General features: G+C 38.2%; 1 protein-coding gene across 10 annotated transcripts in view; it reads right to left on the bottom strand.

Moving 5' to 3' along the window:
• LOC128010245 (splicing regulator ARVCF) overlaps positions 1 to 17,928 on the bottom strand; it is a 200,852-nt gene that overhangs the window by 86,595 nt on the left and 96,329 nt on the right. The gene's annotated exons all lie outside the window — the stretch shown is intronic.

The following is a 17,928-nucleotide window of genomic DNA, read 5'->3' as shown; positions in this document are numbered from 1 at the left end:
GAACACAAGGAATGGACATTAGACCAGTGGAAATCTGTGCTTTGGTCAGATTAGTCCAAATTTGAGATCTTTGGTTCCAACCACCGCGTCTTTGTGCGACGCAGAAGGTAAATGGATGGACTCTACATGCGTGGTTCCCACCGTGAAGCATGGAGGAGGAGGTGTGATGGTGTGGGGGTGCTTTGCTGGTGACACTGTTGGGGATTTTTAAAAAAATTGAAGGCATACTGAACCAGCATGGCTACCACAGTATCTTGCAGTGGCATGCTATTCCATCTGTTTGCATTTAGTTGGACCATCACTTATTTTTCAACAGGACAATGACCCCAAACACACCTACAGGCTGTGTAAGGGCTATTTGACCAAGAAGGAGATTGATTGCGCCAGATGAACTGGCCTCCACAGTGACCGGACCTGAACCCAATCGAGATGGTTTAGGGGTGAGCTGGACCGCAGACAGAAGGCAAAAGGGCCAACAAGTGCTAAGCATCTCTCGGGGAACTCCTTCAAGACTGTTGGAAGACCATTTCAGGTGACTACCTCTTGAAGCTCATCAAGAGAATGCCAAGAGTGTGCAAAGCAGTAATCAAAGCAAAAGGTGGCTAATTTGAAGAACCTACAATATGACATATTTTCAGTTGTTTCACACTTTTTTGTTATTTATATAACTCCATATATAATTACACATGTGTTAATTCATAGTTTTGATGCCTTCAGTGTGAATCTACAATTTTCATAGTCATGAAAATAAAGAAAACTCTTTGAATGAGAAGGTGTGTCCAAACTTTTGATCTGTATATGGAAATTCATACATCTTTAAAATAACACGACTGTGTGTAAATGATGACAGACTTTTTCATTTTTGGCTGAACTATTGCTTTAACCTGAATGGGCTGGAGTCCAAATTAAATCCACCAATCCAATCTATGTGCAAATCAGGTCTGACTGAGGTTCTCTCTAATTTTCTTTGAAATGTACAGCCTACACAATTCTGACCTGCTCTGGACACATCATCACACACTGAAAAGAATACAGAAAATATTTTATAAATGAGAGACTAAAGAGGTCAAAGTAAAGAAGGTTGCTATAACACTGCAGACTAACGTGAGACACACAGCACTTCAAACCATTCACTCAGCGTTTTTCATAACGTCTTACAGTAAAGCATCCTCAATCGAAGAAAAAAAAAAAACTCCAATACAAGCTCATTTTCTCATGTATTATTTTTCCTCACACTCTTATTTTCTCTTAAGGACAGTTAATGTGAACTTACAAACGTATATGACAGCTTAGACGTGACAGGCCGAAGTGTGAAGTAACAGAGAACAGCCACTTCATGTCTATCACTTGACGTGGGGCCACGTTGGGTAGTTTAGTCACACGAGACGCATCAGCAGTCTTTATATGTGCACCATATGTGTGGGGATATGTGGGTGGTGAACTCTGCAGAACTAATCTAATTTCTCATAAAGGTCCACATCTGCTCTGAGATAGACAGGGACATGCGGGGTGTGTATTGTCCGTCCCCTCTCATTGCACAGGCATTGACATGATTATGTTGATGTTATGTCCTGAGTGGCACAGTCTGCCAGCCCGTGTCTTAATCCATGCCAGCATTCTCCAAATATCTGTCCTTCTGTACATCTTAAGATAATTTTAAACATAGGACTTTCACACAGCCCAGCAGCCATGAGAAGACACCTCTCTGTCATAGTAATAGCAACACAGGTTAGTCAGGCAGATTTGAGTAGCACTTAAAGATTAAGTATGTCATTCCTCTGGCACTAAAAGCACCACACGAAATTATTAAAAATAACTTGATTTTTTACCTACTTTTTTTCAAGAAAACGTGTGGTGCTTGTCTGTGCTGAAACTGCCAATGCTATGGTGCAGTTAATGCAGGCTCTACGGTTTTCTGAAATGTTTTTAGATTAGCTACTGTAATGTGGTTTCTAAAGGTATTCTGGGGGCCTGTTAGGTTGTTATTTACAGGTCCAAGTAAAGTGAGTTGACCAAATCTCAGGTCCCTCCTGTGCAAGTTCACAAAAAAATGTTTTCACTAATTTTATCATCCACCAGACAAAAACTCATATTATATAGAAACTTAAAAGCACAAAAAAAAAAAAACTGCAAAGAAGAACCACCCCAGCCTATCTCAACTTGATTATGATCACAGTATTGTATTTCTTTTTTTTACATATCAATATTTTTTATTTATATCTATTGTATATGTAGGTTTATTTCATTCACCCTTGTGTACAACCTGTCTAAAAAAGAATAAAAAATTTGTCAGGCTCCTCAAACAAAGTTTTAAAATGTATGTTATTTACAGGAGTTTCCATATATTAATATATTTATATTATATATTTTTTTACAAAACTCTTTGCATGTGAAACTTAAAAAATACTGATGTAAAAAAAAAAAAAATTTAAAAGCTATCAAAACCATGTTTTAATCATTTGATAAAAGTGCTGTCTTTGCATGTTAAACTTTTTTTTTTATTATTAAACAAAAAAAACCATGCAAAAATAAATCTTAATATTTCCCTTTTTTTTCTTATTTGACAAAATATAACACCCTGTCTTCAAGCAGAAACTTTAAATTCTAAAGTATAAAGTTTGTGGATTGTGTGTGGCTAGCTGGTTGGCAAGCATACTAACACTCAATACAGCTAAATGAGATACGACAGAGCACACTAAACTGCATTTGTTTTTCTAGCCTCCCGGACACAGATATTTTATCAGTTAGAGAATCTACTAAGTTCTCAGCAGATCTGCAGCTTACCCAAAATCTTCCACCATGGTGAACATTTCATATTCAGCAAAATGCTATGGACACTGAGGAAACAGCTCAAGACAGAGTTTGAAGTATATCAGTCTTCATGGCTCTAAAATGAGACTGAGATACACTTGAAATATGTTTGTCCAACCACAGTGGCTGCATTCAAGAGTGACTGGAGTATAAATGTTTACTGAAAGACCCTTAAACGCTGGAATGTTCCCAAAAGCTTCAGGCGACTCAGTGGGATAATCACGGACATGAAGTACTGCCAAACTCCAATAGCATAACATTTTGGACACACTTAGATCATGGACTGAAATTTTATAGACAAAAGAAAACAGTTCTTTGTTATGATATAGATGGATCATGGAACTTTCATAAACCTTGGCCATCTGCAGTCGACAGGCATATGAGATGTACCGATGAGATCTGCCAAAGCTTGTTCTACAGGGGTCTCCAATCTTCAACGTCAAAAGAGCTATTTTGGCCCCTTTCTCACCGAACACTAGGGCTGTGCAAAAAATCGAATGCGATTTTCATGCGTATCTTGTCAGTAAAGGCGCTCCTGTGATTAGAAGTACATCTCCAGCACATGCATTCAGATCAAAGTTGCCAGGTTTTCAAAACAAATCCTGCCCACTTGCTTCACAAAACTGGGTCCAAGACTAGCCCAATCGCGTTTCCAGGAGGTTCCCCGATAAAAATTGCTTCCCGGGGTTAAAATACATGTTTTTTGGCAGGGTTTCCTTGGTAAAACTCACATTTATTTAGGGGCTAAACAGCACGTTATTGGTATTGGGGTCGCTTCAACCCACTTGGCAACACTGGTTCAGGTGGAGCGGCTTTTACTACACAGAGCAGTAGTTCACGGACAAGCTACACGACATCGCTTTCAAAATCGACTTTGCCTGCAATTTTGAAATCGATTTTGTGTGGATTTTTTGTGAACTACGGCTCTGTGTAGTAAAGGCCAGCCAGTGTTGCCAAGTCTGCGGTTGTTTTTCATGTCCACGGATCGAAGCGACCCCAATACAAATAACGTGATGTTTAGCCCGAAACGAAACGAGATTGGGCTCGTTTTGAGAAGTAATTGGATAGGTTTTGTTTTGAAAACCTGGCAATCCTGATCTGAACGCACGTGCTGGAGATATACTGCATTTGATTTTTTGCACAGCCCTACCGAACACAATTCACGTGGTCCCCAAATAAAGATAACACTGCATATAGTTAAAGTGTTATATTCAGTTAAGTTACAGGGCAGGGGAGTAGCAAGCATTTCAGAAGTGAGGGGGACAGAAATGTCAAATGTAATAATAATAATAATAATAATAATAATAATAATAAAGAGGAAAAATGGTGATGTTCAGTCCTTATTTTACCCACTATATGTGTAATTGACAAAAAAAATTTTTTTATCTTTTTTAATTATAAATAAATAAAATACACCGCTGGACAATAACGAATCATTTGTCTTATAATATTTTGAATATAAAATTTACTAATGACAATTTTAGGGCTATGATTGTATAATCGGTATAATAGTTTATATAGTACAAACACTTTTTCCATTTTTATCCCAGAATAAGGCAAAACATATTTTATAGCTTCTGTACTGTAATTGATGCTATGTCAACTACCACTGTATCATTCATATAAAAGACTTGAAAAACCACACATAAACCATATACTGTCGCAACTGTGTTTTGTCTTCATGTTTCATCAGTTTAGGTTTATGCCTAAGAATAAAATGTATCCAAACTATCTTGTCTCTTATTTTAAAACTAGATTTATTCACATTGGCCCTTGAAAAACTTGTGACTACGTGAACAAACTTGCCCGCGAAAAATTGCATGGGAAGAGTTTAGGTTTTATTAAAAGTCGGGTGGACACCTCCCCTGCGTATTGTACATCCATGCTACAGGGAGCCACCACAGAGGGTTGCCGACCCCTGTTCTAGCAGAACAAAAAACAATATCCGTGAGCTTTGTAAGATGAAACTAAAACTACACAGTGCAATAAAAACTGAAAGACTTCATATTGGTATCATACTGAATGAAACCAATATTCTGTCAAGGTTCTCTCACAGAGCCTTCTCTCTAACAGGGCTTAAATGGAAGGAGATAAAACAGGACAATGACTGGCCGAGCATGCAATAAAAGATTCTGAAAGCAATCCTGTTTTAGAATCACTAAGAGCACTGTGATAAAAGGCTGTTAAAAAAATGATCAAAGAATTGCGCTGGAAAACACAAACAGAACAACAGCAACCCTGGAATGTAACTGTATTGACAGCAAGGCATTAGGGGCTGAATGAACTGTCACAACGTAAATAATGTTGGCAAAACCTACAAACAAGCCAGAAAAGGTCTGTTTAGCCAAGTATAAAGGTGGCTTTGAAATATAGGCAGCGCTCAAATCACTTGTGTAATGCTAACTCAATACAGTAGCTGGTCTTAATCCCACTCAAACACAAGAGAGGAATACCTACAGTTTATGCGCTCATCTCATTGCTAAGGACAGCCAGAAACAATTTTACAACTCTCTTCCCTTTCCCCTGCCTCCATTTACTGAAGAAGCCCAATGAGTAGCAGCAGCCAAAAGCGCAGCATCAACAGCTATGCAGAAAGCCATATCCTGGACTCCTGTTTTGTGTCTGAAAACAAGGCCATCAAATTCAATCCATGTTGAGAAGATTAAGAGGCTCTTCAATGGCATTTCTGCTCCATATGGCTACAAGGTGCCTGCCTCTCTCCGGTCTGAAAGGGCTTGAAATAATGTGCCAAGGGAGTGCAGTACCTGTCTCTAGGAGATAAAGGAAGTACGGTCTATTTTCAGTTTAACATACATCAATGAAATAGAAATGGATTAAGCTATGAAATAGGTAGTTGCCTTGTGGTCTAGTACAGATTATTTTGCATAAGGAAGGCCTTTAAAGTGCATTAAAATAACACATGGGAACACATAAGAACCAAGATCTATTCTGAGCCATTCTGGTACAGGAATATTAAAACTTTAGGGTTAACTTCCCTAATATTTCTTTAGCTACATTATTCAGATACTCAAATCCAACCTATAGTAAAGCTTCAATGGGTGTCGCAACAAGGATCTGAATAACAACTACAACTAGTAGCAGATTCCACAGATTCTCTAATTAAGTGGATGCTAAATGCTAAAAAAAATATATATATATATTTTTTTTTTTTTTTTTTTTTTTTTTTTTTTTTTTTAAAGAGACATCAGATGCCCATTTACCACAAGTTGGTATGATTCTTGAGGGTCTTTATGAAAATGTCTGCAACATACTTTGGTTGAAATTCCTCATTGGTTGGGTAAATCAACACCCTTTTTACAGCTCTGTACACATTGACCCCTTTTGGTGCATGTCTCTTTAAATGACAATGAGCTACTGCTCACCCCAGCACTCTCTTCTGTTTTTTGTCTGGTGGTGTGTTACCATCAAAAACAAAACTAATCTACTGTGTCCTCAGTGGCTCTCATGTCGGCAGAAAATAAACTCTCTTATGCTCACCTTTACATCCAACTACAAAACCAAGTGCAGAGAAAAATGGAGGGCAGCGTACAACTGGCTTAGGGCAGATATGCTAATACGGGACCCTCTTTCAGCAGTCGTGGGCGGGGCCTGAGCAGTATGATGTCATACTGCTCAGAAAATCAAAACGGCTTTAAGACTGCTTAGTTTTTGGGGGATTAAAAAAAAAAATGGAGTGAATGGACTTTTATAATTGTAGGGAGTTGTGTATATATATATATACACATATATATATATATATATATAGAGAGAGAGAGAGAGAGAGAGAGAGAGAGAGAGAGAGAGAGAGAGCTAAACCCTTTATACCTCACCCAACTTTCTATTTCAATAAGAAATTAAGAAAAGTGTTCATCAAACCATTGATGAAAATATGAAGGAGTTGAAGAGTCTGTATTCACCTTCAAGATTCAGAAAGCATGAAAGGGATCTTGCCTTTCGCTGGAGCACTATCTGACCCGTGTGATCTGTTTGAGGGATGCTGCTGGTAGAGCCTTGCATCAGTGAGCCTGTCTTCATCATTTCAACACTCCAGGTCCGGCAGCGATGCGGAAATCAAATGTAACTCCTTATCTTAGCCATAAGCGCTGACAGACAAGTGGAGAAGAGGATGATGAACATCCATTATCTGTTTTTCAGATGGATGAATTTTAATCAACTCAAATTTAAAGACCAGCAGAACCCCACAGGATTTCACTATAAATAGCTCCCATCACTCTACTTCAGAATTCTTCATTCACGACTCCACCAAATGTGCTTCCACACTCCTGCATATAGTACAACACAGAACACACAGGAAAATCAATTCAGACCTCATTTTACGTCTCTTAGTATTGCACAGTCTGACATTCGACATCCTGTTAGTAAAATGGGAATTTTCCAAATCATTAACGTGCAATAATAGAAAGCAACTCAGGTGGAAAAGTGTTGCATATTGCTTCTACAGCTAAGGGCATTCTGCATTTGCCAAGAAAATATTTGTATAATGTGTTAATCACTGAATAATCAAATGTTTAGAGGAGATATAACCCCCTCACACTCCAGGCCATATCAGTAATGTCTCTGCTGGCTTCTGTGCACTTCATCTCCATGAAACATGACAAGAAACCCCAAAAAATGGATTCCCTGCAAGCTTATATCATCCCCAGCTTCAATATGCGTACCATACCAGAAGCTAAAAATAGTCTTTTTGCAAGAACCTTAGCAGGGGAGATTGTGTGTTATCCTAATCTCAGACTAGAGGAGATCAGTGAGAATAACTGAACAGGGGTGGCTGACACACTTCAGGCCAAAAACAGGCAAAAAGCAATGCTGTGGTGGGTCCAGTGTAAAAGAACATAATGCCTCCATATTTATACATCCCCAACACACACACACACACACACACACACAGAGAGAGGCAGAGATATGCAGGTATAGCATGGTTTAACATTCCACCATCTGCACAGTATGAGTTGAACCCTGTTTTAAATTAGTTCACTCTTCTAAAAAATGAGGATGGAAGAATTAAACAAAAATGCTTTGGAAACATTTAGTGATTTAACTTATGGTTTAATTTTGTTTTCATTTAAAATTAAAAATTAAAAATAATTTATTGTTTTAAAAACTGCAAATGTGTCTTCCACTGTCATTTTCAGTATAACCAAACAGTTAAATGGTTAAAATCTTTAACAGCTCATCCAGCAGAAGATTTGCCAGACTAATTCAAACTAATAACTTTTTACTTTTTGCACAATTTATTAAATTAGGGCTTCCCAAACTAAGGATTTTGTGAAGGAACTGCAGTGGAATCATGAGGTGCTGAAAAATAAATCGTTGAATTAAGAATAAATATGGATGATAAAAGTTTTCATTGGGAAAACACTCGCAAAAAGATTAAATATTTTATTTGTTTACCCACATGTTATGTTACCACCAACATCAGAGACCTGTGTGCATGCAAATGTGTTGTTACAGTAAAATATTCATTTAAAATATTTTCTTGAAGTACCCCCTGCATTTTTTATGTCAAAGGAGTTCAGCTGACAAAAACATTTTGGGAATCCTTCCATCAAAATAACAGACTCATTCATAAGAACACTGCAGTACAATTATTACAGGGACATTTTGCTCATGGGCACAATGAAAGGACATGATTTGAAAGGTCATGGTTCGACCCTCAAGGGGTTTAGACCTACATCCAGCATTGGTTGTTAACCACTACACTACACCATACACAACTGACATGCTGTTAAATGAGGAAAGTAAAGGGTGACAAGCACAATAGCAGAGACAGAAACCCAAAATGCCAGAAGGAATATCAAGTAGTATATTTCTTGTGACCAATCAAAAGGCAGTTATCTACATTGTATATTAACTGACAGCATTTCTAATTGTTAGTGACAATTAAATAATTCAGCCATATTCTGTGATTTACAATACTGATGATCTTTGGCTACAATTATGATTAAAAAAATAATAATAAACAAACAAACAAACAGAACTATACTGGTACAGGCATAAAGACTGATGCATTTGTTAACCAAATATCATACATCAGGTGGGTCAGTATAATTATACTAGAAAATAACAATTAACCTCAGATTAGAATGTAAGAACGGTGCACCAATCAGAAGACACTTTGTGACAGCAGTAATCATTTAGCACAAACCTCCAGTGGGAAAGAGTTAGCCTGCTGGGACTGTCTGTACCAGGGTAGAGGTGTGCGCACAATACTCTGCCCTCTTCAGCTGCATCCATTATTCATTCTCATTATCTCTACATTTATTCTAGTGGCTCCAAAAAGGTCCCTCTTTCTTTAGCCTAATCAAAGGAATGATTCCTACTTTCAGTCAATATATAGTATGTACCTGAACAATGTACTTTGTCATAGAAGTGGACTGAGCAGACCAAAGCATGATGATAAAAAGGCTCATAATAAAAAAAAGCCATGCAGGAACAGACAATATTCAATGGAAGGTCCATTTCCTACTTACAGAGGCACAATACATCCTTTTTTTTTTACCATATATATTGCCTACTGTATGTTTGACTGAAAAAAGAACATGAAGAGCACCTTTCATGAATATGGAACCAAACCAAGTGAGATTAATGCAGGGTACACCGTACACAAGAGGTCATTTACACTGTCCCTCTGCCCTGGCATTACCAGTTTATGGCCTCAATTAGCTCCAAACAGCCTCCAACAGAACAGTTGGTTTAATATGGGTCTCTGTTTAGGCAGGAGGTGGAGGTGCAGGAGAAGAATGGATTAAACTTTGGTAATGCAAACCAATATGGCTCATCTAGGTCTCTCTCTCTCTCTCTCTCTCTCTCTCTCTCTCTCTGTTCTAAAGCAGGGAGAGCAGATGTAGAAGAAGTATCTGAGAGTGCTACAGTGTGATAGAGAGAAAGTGTAGGTCTGTGAACTGTGCTTTTTTTTTTTTTTACTCCGAGAACTTCAGCATGACCTCGATCTTGCTCAAGCTGCATTTTGAAGAAAACTTTGCTGTTTGCCTCTTGAACTCAGTGCTTGACAAATCCACACTAAATCCTTACTCAAGCCCTTCTCCATCCCCACATAAACTCCAGATGCACACACAAAGCACATTCTGAACCTTTAATTTTGGACAGCCAAGCGACTAGATTGGTTTGGTTTGGCTGACGGTGGGTTACCACAAACACTAGGTTGAGAGAAAAACTAAACATCAAAAGGGCTATAATGTCATTTGAAGGTCCTAAACAATTAAGTGAAGAAACTCGAACCTCATATACTGAGGTGGAAGGGGTCATGGTGAGATAATGCTTCTTATACATGGCACTGATTTTATTTCATCTCGAGGTTTTCCTCAACGCCATCTCTAAGTGTGATCCTTCATCCATGGCTGAAAGCTGAGATTAAAGTTTTTATGCCCCCTTTTTCATACAAACAGGGGCAAAACATGATGTTCCACCTCAGAGCCCATTAACAAAAGAAATAAATGCAGAAGGGATGACATAAAATGACAAAAAGAATGAAATAGTACTCGATTTATGATGCCTGTCCATGCTGAAGTCACTACCAAGATGCTAAGGAGTTCTGTGCAGTTACTAGGAGAGTGCTAAAGTCTTCTGGGTGGTCACCTACTAGCCCCAAGACAAAAGATCCCACCCCCAAGTCTTTATTTGGCTTTGTGTATTATTTTTCTTTACCCATTTTTATCATCTGCTAGGTTAAACAACTCAACAAGCCACCTGGTTTGCGATAGCATCATGTCCACAGCAACAACCCAAGGTGAAAGTTTAATAGTTAGAGTAAGTATGAGCAACAGTAATGAAAAGGCTAATGAAAAAGCCTGCTGAATGAACAAATGTGGCAATTAGAGTGGCAATTAGCCAGGCAAAATCGTTAAGAGGTGCGTACCTAAGTCAAGGTTCATTAAACAACGCTGTGCCTTGCACTATTGTTACTTCTGTACCCAAGTGTGAACAAATGGCTCAAACATCTACAGCAGAAATGAATGACATAAAACTGAGTAAATGCAGCTAACAGCTTATGACAACTTCCCCCTGCCAGTGGCAGAACCACAGGGGTGTCCAGGGTGGCACTGGACACTGATGACATCTAATTAGGGCTGGGCGGTATATTGAGTTTGTACGATATATTGATATTTTCTTTATAAGTAATTCAATATGAGGCAATAACGTTTCTATCGATATACAGTGGTTTGATATGAACGCATATAAAAATATAGCGGACTGAGCTGCTGCGGAGAAAGTGCACAATTCAATCTGTTCTAAACATGTGACATGCTTCATATTAAGACCTTTAAAAACTGGTAAGACAGTATATGGTTTCATTTTACATGTTAGTTTAATTGGCTCGACCCATCGTACGCTGCGTGTGTCGCTGACAGAGACACTAGACTACTCACACTGTTTAATGTGTTTGAGATGTGCTGTCTTCCTGAATGCATAACTTACATTTCACAGGTATATTCTCCCTTTAGCAAATGTTAGAAAGCCATAGAAATATTTCCATTTTTCTGTCAGAAGTGCATGAGCCTTCTGTTGTGGGATAATTAATACAAAAATATAGATTACCTTATACAAATGGTCTAATATGAACTTGTATACAAATTACTTTTAACCTTAACAATAAGGTTCTCTGCATAAACACTGAACTCAAATGTTGGCAGCCCTGTTTGAAGTAAGTTGATGTTTTAGGTTTCCTGAACCAAATTTACTGTATTCAGTTTATAAGCTAATGTTAGAACTGTTGGTTAACCAGATGATAGAATTAAGAAAAATAATTTCCAACAGACTACATTTGAAGTTACAGGAATATACAGCTAATGTGAGGTAATGTGAAGTAATCCGCAATCGTACGATTTATTCATTTTTTTGCCAGGTTGGAGTTATTCATTTATTTTCTATCATGGTTTATAGACCCCCTAAATTAGCCTAGGCTATTATTTTTTATATCTTTCATTTGGAAGTTACACAACACAACTATGAGCTATTCCTGAAGATGTGTATGTCACAAGAAAAGAGAGTTTAACACATGGAAGTAGGCTAAATATTGGTTTATGATGGTTAATCCTTCGTAGAAATATGATTATAAACAAACTAACTTTCCCAGTAAAGCACATTTATTATTTTAAAATATAAATAAAAAAATGTTTTTAACTAAACTTACTACCAAATGTATGTACCAAATATCTTTCTCTGAATGAGTTATTTTTGTTTTTGCTAACCAGAATGTAAATGCATTCTGAATACATCTGAGCATGTTTGCAGTAAAATCAAAACACTAAAATTTAAAAATTCTGTAGCGCATGATTCTTCCAAAAACAGAAAAAACGCCCAGGAAATCGCCACCCCTCCCCAAACTGTTAGCTCTAAACTGGCATGCCTGTATGTGGTGACTAGCACACGCTGAAGAGCTGTCAGAAGACATCAATCCCTCAGGACCATCATAGACAGATGGCATGATGAAGAACCAGCAAGCTACTTATTCACTGAGCAGAGACCATCTTCACGTTTTATTTCTCATAAAAAGTGACAGAACTGAATGGTGTTTAAACTGGTACATATGAAAAGATCTTTACCAAGAGCTCAAGATCAATACTCAACCCACAAACCCAACCTTTCCATTAGAGAACATCATTAGATAAACCTCCTAAAGAAAGCTGCAGATGTAACAGACCAGAAAGTTGCACAATTCGCCTCTCATCCGGAGGCCATGTGGTCCGTTTTACTACAGCACAATATTGCAGATGCTATGAGGAAACAGGACAGGGGCGGGATTTAAGGGACATGACCTCCTCCTCAGGGCCTCTTACCTTACCAGGGGGCATAAAAAAGTCAATACATAACTGTCAATGTAGCCTAAAGGTTTTAACAAGGACAAGTATGTACTGAAGGAAATAATGGGAAATTAAGGGGGAGAGAGGGAGCAACATGCTCTGAGGCTCTTAATTGATCATTGCGGCCAACGCTGGGAAAGTGTCTCCTAAAAAAATGCAGAGCACAGATAGCCTATCAATCTGAGGCAGTTCCAACAGCTTCAGTGTGTTTGAGAGTATTTCTCAGTCAAGCACATTCAGCAAGCTGTTTACATACAGCATATCTTCTCTCAACAGCAGCCCTATTGTTACAACACAGCTGAAAACACAAAAATCTATTCCGGCGTCGACATCACTATCACTTTCCCCGATGGATAATAATTCTTACACTCTCTCCCGAGCTGCCACGACCATCCGAGCCGGGTTGGACTGTGTTTTGTGTGTGCGTATTTCAGTTGACAGGCCGAAAAACTGTCATTTTCTCAGTGAACTAATGAAACAAAAGCAAACGCAATGCTGCAATGCTGTCTGCCAGCATCCAGCAGGCCAGTGTCATTAATCATGAGATCCAGGGGCAGAGGGCTCTTTATCCAGTGCTGTTGCCATGGCAGACCCTGCAAAAGTGTCACATATGCACCTTTCCCTCTTTCCTATGGCCTTACTGGCTGGCCGCCAGCCAATTACAGCCGTTATTCCTAACAAAAAGTGAAAAGCTAAAACAAATAACTGCTTTGCACATGCACTTTTACCCATATATATGCTCCAGAACCTTTTCCACTCATCTCACTCTTGTTCTCTATGTTACATGCAAATAAACAATCCTGATCATTTCTTTATTAGTCATTCTGACATTGCAGAGAGAGGAAGAGATGCGCCCGAGCTGGATATAGAAGAACCCATGCAATCTGAGAGCTGTATGGGGCTATTCCCACTGATCCCGTGTCGTCACCTGTTATCCTCCAGGATATGCACGCATGCACAAACAAACACAGACTCCGGTTCTGCCCTCTATGTTTACTGACAGGACTGTTGTGGTGCCATCATTCTAATCTCTAAACTATTTTTTTTTTTTTTCGCAAGTGTCCATATACACAGAGATACAGGAGGACATTCCACCCAACAAACAAGATGAAAAGAAAACATTACCAAACAAACAAGACACTGGGGCTCAGTAAACAGACATGGGAAAGGCATGATGGTGCCACAAGTGTGTGACGCAGAGAAGGCCTGGGTTCCCATGCAATGCTTTAGCAGAGAAAAAGCAAGCTGCAAAACATCTAAAACTTATTGTGGTGAAGTGGTTAATGATATAGACTAGTAACTTTAATGTTTGTTGGTTTAAACCTGGGAAACGTCAAACCGTTAAAAGTTACCAGAAGCCTAAAAATAACCACATGAAAAAATTTACCAGCCAGACTTCTTACCAGCCAATTTAATAAAGAAAAATACGTTAAATGTAAAAATCCAATGTAGACATTGTGTCAATTTTTTTTATATAAATACAACTCTATACATATATATATATATATATACATATATATATATATATATATATATATATATATATATATATATATATATATATAAAGATAGTTATTAATAACTTTTTTATAGATTTTATAGAACTTTCTAAAAAAAATTATAGATACAATATTTAGTAATATTAGAAATATTTGTTAATTTTATTATATTGTATACATTGTACATATTTATATATGTACATTACACATATTTATGTTTAAAAGTGTGTGTATTTATATTTGTGTGCGTGTATACAGTATGTCAGTAGGAAGTATCAGTTTACATTTCCAACCATTCCTTTTGCCACTAATTGTAATAATCCAGTGAGATTTTTGTTTGCACAAGGAGTCTGACAGCAGCCAGTGCTCCACACAGAGATCTGATCTCACCATCATCAGTCCGTCTGGAATGACGTGAAGAAACAGAAAAAACTGAGACAGACTTAATCAAGAAGAACTGTGGCACGTTCTCAAAGATGTTTGAAGAACCCTACCTGCAAAGCTACCTGAAAAACTATGTGCAAGTGTACCAGCTGGGATCAAAGCTGTTTTAATTGCAAAGGGTGGTCACACCAAATATTGATTTGATTTAATTAATAGATGTTAACTGAAAAATATAATCTATTTGTGACAAAAAATGTTAAAACATCTTCACTTTACACCATTTTTACACAAGTGCCTAAAACTTATCACATTAATATAGTACTTTAGGAAAGATTCTTCAGGCGTCTTGGAGACGTTGTCACATTTTTCTTTTCTTCCAAGTTATTGCAGATTACGGACTTAAAACCATTTTATTTTATTTTATTTTTTTGTGAAAATGCTAGTGGGCTAAGACTTTTGCAAAGTATTTTAAAGATATAAATTAAATTTCTATTGGTTAATATGTAAAATGTAAGGGACTCTACACCAATACAATACTTAGCAAAAACCACCATTTGCTTGATTTTCACTACTGTACAACATTCTTTGGTCTAACAATAAATATGTGATTCTACTTGTTTTAATAAAGACAAATGAAAATATATAAAGATATTATAGGCCCATACGGGGGTATTTGAGGCTAAATGGTTAGTGCTAACAAATATTTAGCTCATTAACACAAAATCTTCTCCTTTAACACTTTTGGAAACAGCTTACTGAGTGTGAGAACAGACATCAATCTGAATGGGTGCCTGACTGAATATGATTGAGTGAGCAGCCAAGAAGCAGAGGCAGTTTGACAGGGGTGTTATGGAAGGGTCAGCTGGTGCTGCTCTGCACTGCATGAGAAAATCCAGGGAAGTCAGGCAGGTCTATATCAGGCATGCAGTCAGCAAGCCAAATGGGTTACTGGACAGCACAATGTGATGGACGTCCTGATAGCACACCAAGCTTTCATGGCATGTCCAGTGTAACATGGGTACTTGTGAGCCAGTACAAGTGTGGCTTGGGCTGCTAATCCAAAATTAACTGCAACTTGGAATCTGAAGGGCATCAGATACTTAGCGGAGATGAGTGGTTGGGAGGCTGTCACCTCAACCAAAATCCTGGCACTCACTTAGCCTCGAGAGGTGGGGCAGTTCCTTGTTCGGTCATGCCAGAGATTTTGAAATGCCCTGATTTGGGCAGCACAGCTGCAGTGGGACATCTGGAGCCTCTTCAGCATGCCCTCCTACTCCACCCCGCCCAACAAACCAGACAGACTGGATGAGCACCAGCACAATTACTCAGAGGTCTTTTGGGTCATTGGCATTTAACGCACCATTCATAGTCACAATCAGCCTCTTCTGCTCTATATGTCTTCAAATACTGATTCATGCTATGGTACAGTGAATGAACGAGGCTTTACAAAAGAGAAGCCTATAAGAGCAGTGACGTGCACAGGGTGGATGGGGGTGTGAGGGGTGCCCGAGCCCCTGCAACTTTAATTGACAACACTGAGAAGTGCCCTTTCGGTCCAATCAAACCTACCCAACAAGGAATAGAAAGCAGCACAGAACTAATGGAGGTTAACAGTTCACTAAAGTATGCATACCCAATTTTTCCCATAAAATAGGCAAAAAAATTTGGAAATACCAGCAAAACTTAACATAAGCAAACACCGTACAATTGCAGTGGAAGACAATAGTCTCAGTCTAAATGAAATGTAAATGGTTTTTTGAAAAATAATTTTTATGTCTAGATATGGTTGGTTCGGTTTTGATGAGGCTAAATCTCTTTTGCAGTGACAGCACTGCCTTTCTGCTGAAGTATCAGACACTTATATTTAACAGACTCAGGCAGGCTGATTCACCCTACGGTAATTGAGGGTTGATAATAGTAAGCTCAGCTGGATTGGGAGTCACTGTAACACCGCAGTGCATGGCGGTTATGGAAAGACATTGCAGGCATTTCATACTTTTGATCTCATGTCTGTAACAAGTGTGAACATAAATGTGTTTCATTTATAGTGATGTCTAACTTCACACTCAAGATGCACTGCAGAGCAACAAAGAAAAAGCGCATTCAGAAGCTGTCAGTGTAAAGAAAAAACAAAGAAGAAGAAAAAAAAGAACAATATTGTCCATACAATCAAAGTTAATAGGGTGAAAAACACTGAAATTTACTTTCATCGCATAGGGAAAAAAACTGAAAATAAAATAAATATCTTCATTTGCATTCCGTAGTAGAAAAAATACATTTTTAAAAGACGTAAGGCCAAATAAAATGATAACAGAATTATTATTATTAGGTGAACTATAACTTTAACCATAGCTACATCATATATTCCACCCATTCTCTCTCTCTCTTTTTTTTTTTTTTTTGCACAATGTGTTTAGAATAGAATAATACTCTAATGATATACAACCATTGGTCAAACATCAGAGGTTTGTATGGTAACTATGACAACCAATATAAACATTCTCGCAAAAGCAATTACAGTCAAAAAATTGTGTCCACATATAACCTGAAAATGTAGGAAAAAAAGAATTGATGTTTTGAGACATCAAGCATGTTCTTTAGACACAACAAACAGGATGTCACACTCTAGAGCTTCTAATATGTGGTGCAACCGTTTAGTGAACTTATGTCTTCACACTCATTGGCTTTGTCCAACAACCAAGATGACAGAAACAACCATGTCAGACACTCCAGCCTCTTGATCTCCATGCCCTTGTGTGACCTGTCTGACCTCACTGAAGCAGGTGCTAGTCTTAAGGAATGCTCTGAGGTTAGCAGAGGTCAGATAGAGCATGCGGTGAACCCCAAAGAATGGCAGGAACGTCCGTACTGTGGAGGTAGGGTTTCATGGATAGAGACGCTACAGATTCGGTGTCTTCAGACTTTGTTTTGCTTGGCATAATAAATAAATAAATAAAATACAGCTGCCTCTCCTGTGCCAGTTATGTAGCAGCAATCATCCGTGAGACAGCCGTCAACAGATTAACGGTGCCAAACGGATGGTTGTAAGAATACATTTCCAAAAAATTAATAAGCTCAGAACACATTTGAACATAAAAAGACTGCTTGTATCTTTCAAAACCTGTCCCTTGTTATCTACATGTCCTAACTGTCCAACCTGGCACATTTTTACGTTATGGAATGACACGGCACCATTTTGGGAACACGTCTTTAGAAAATCCCTGCATGCCGATTAAAAAGAACATTCCTTTGACCCCCTCGCAGATTTGCATGGCAATGTAGTAGCTCCAAAATAAAGAAAACAAATAGCTGACCACTGATGAGTCCAGTGCTGGGGATGAAGAGAGGGAGAAGAGGAAGCAAAGCAGTAAATCTTCAATCCCGGCTTCTTT

The sequence above is a fragment of the Carassius gibelio genome, chromosome A5 (genome assembly GCF_023724105.1).
Source record: "Carassius gibelio isolate Cgi1373 ecotype wild population from Czech Republic chromosome A5, carGib1.2-hapl.c, whole genome shotgun sequence".
Classification (NCBI taxonomy): Eukaryota; Metazoa; Chordata; class Actinopteri; order Cypriniformes; family Cyprinidae; genus Carassius; species Carassius gibelio.
Note: the sequence above shows the minus strand (reverse complement) of the source record. Positions and strands in the feature narration are given on the sequence as shown.